This window comes from Fukomys damarensis, unplaced genomic scaffold (genome assembly GCF_012274545.1).
Source record: "Fukomys damarensis isolate Sample0158 unplaced genomic scaffold, DMR_v1.0_HiC HiC_scaffold_39, whole genome shotgun sequence".
Classification (NCBI taxonomy): Eukaryota; Metazoa; Chordata; class Mammalia; order Rodentia; family Bathyergidae; genus Fukomys; species Fukomys damarensis.
Genome location: NW_022900951.1, coordinates 108,042,450 through 108,044,360, shown reverse-complemented (window position 1 = coordinate 108,044,360; position 1,911 = coordinate 108,042,450). Strand labels below are relative to the sequence as shown.

The window sequence follows — 1,911 nt, the reverse complement described above, 5'->3', positions numbered from 1 at the left end:
ATATAGCCAATTGCTTAAGTTAGTGCTGACAACTTTGTGCAAAACTATACCCAGTATGCACCCAATTATGTTTAAAGACAAACAAACATGTATAAATGGCTATATCTACCGATATATGTGTAAATACTGTGAAAAGTTACAGTATTTTACAATTATAGTGAATATTATACCTAATGTGAGAGTATGCCTTTCAAATTGAAATTCAGTGGACTAGAAATCATACAAGTTCCAGTATTTTTGTCGTGAGAGCTAGTTGGGCCTCCTCTTGTTTTTCTAGCCAAGACTAAGGACAAAGGTCCTGGTCAGATAATGGAGGCCTCCCAGGGAATCTGGCAGTAGAACAAGTCACCTGACCTCGTGCTTATTTATAAACATATTCAATTCTGTATTTGCACTTATATAAAGGGAAATTAGTGAAAGATTATAGCCATATGTAAGTGGTGTGAATACATCCATTTCAAAGTTTCCTTAGGATATACATCTAAGTGAGTCAATTTGAGAAGTACTAATTTTTTAACCTACTTTTAAAACCAAAGCATTTGCTAAATTTTGCTCTTTGTCAATCTTGAACAGATACTTGAAGAGGTAAAGTGACTAATTTCCAGACCAGTATACTTTTTCCAGTTATATTAAAGTACAATTGACAAATGAAAATGAAATATATTTAGGATATGCAACAACATTTTGGTACTTCTCACCATTAAGCTAATTAACATATCCATCCCTTCATAATGAGATTAACATTTTTTGGATGTTTGGTAAGAACCCTTGAAACCTACTCTCAACAATTTTGAAGAGAATAACAATTTCATCTTCATTTTTCTAATTCTGTTTGCTCCATGGTTTTTTAAATATAAGAGTAAAATCTCAGTATAAATTCTAAAAGTGTGTTTTTTAAAAATCCCTAATATTTTGAAGTATAAGTTTGTAGTGTCTGTTTCATTATTAGGAGGAATACTGTCACCATAGCAATGTTTAACTAAGGTAGGCCTCAATTTTTTTTTTTTTTTTTTTTTTTTTTTTTTTTTTTGGTATCAGGGTTCGAACTTGGGACCTTGCGCTTTCAAACCACTGAGTTAAATCCCCAGCCCTAGGCCTCAATATTAAGATTCTTGATTAGTAAGACTCTAGGTATTTTGTGTTTTGTGTGTACATTGAAAAGCAGTAAGAATCCAATAGTTTAATGAACGGGTCACCCAAGAAGGTCTTTGGGCATGTTTTATTGTCTAAAATCCAGGTGTTGCATATGTTTCAGGATGATTTCAATCTACTCAGGAATCAGAAATGAAAAATGTTGGACTTAAAATGTGATGTATACATGAATCCAATTTAATTGTAAATTTAATGTAGTGTATCACCATAACTACAGAAGTGTATGTGTATTGAAAGAATGGGAGTAAATATGCCAAGGGTTATTAGTGCTCAGTGGGAGATTTACTGACAGCACTTTTACTTATGATCAACGTATGGTAATTTTCTAGCTCTTTGTAAGCACTGGCTTGCTCGTGAGAAAGCAGTGTAAGACTGTCTCCAACGACTTAATGAATGAGTAGCACCCACATATGTAACAAAATCATGGGAAGCCATTAAAGGCATGCACAAAGGGAAGGAATATACTTATGTGCCAGTGTTAACTGATGAAACTATGGTACAAATTCATGTCCCTTTTGACTAGAAATCATACAAGTTCCAGTATTTTTGTCGTGAGAGCTAGTTGGGCCTCCTCTTGTCTTTCTAGCCAAGACTAAGGACAAAGGTCCAGGTCAGATAATGGAGGCCTCCCAGGGAATCTGGCAGTGGGACAAGTCACCTGACCTGGTGCCTAGATTTGCACTTTCCCAGGCCCTTATTTGCTTGTTTTGGTCACTTTCTCAGCCCCAAATTGCTGAGAATTCCTCACTGAAGCAAAAA

At 35.0% G+C, this 1,911-nt stretch overlaps 1 long non-coding RNA gene across 7 annotated transcripts in view; it reads left to right on the top strand.

The window, feature by feature from the left end:
- Positions 1-1,911, top strand: part of LOC104854971 — a 119,035-nt gene that overhangs the window by 781 nt on the left and 116,343 nt on the right. The window lies entirely within an intron of this gene.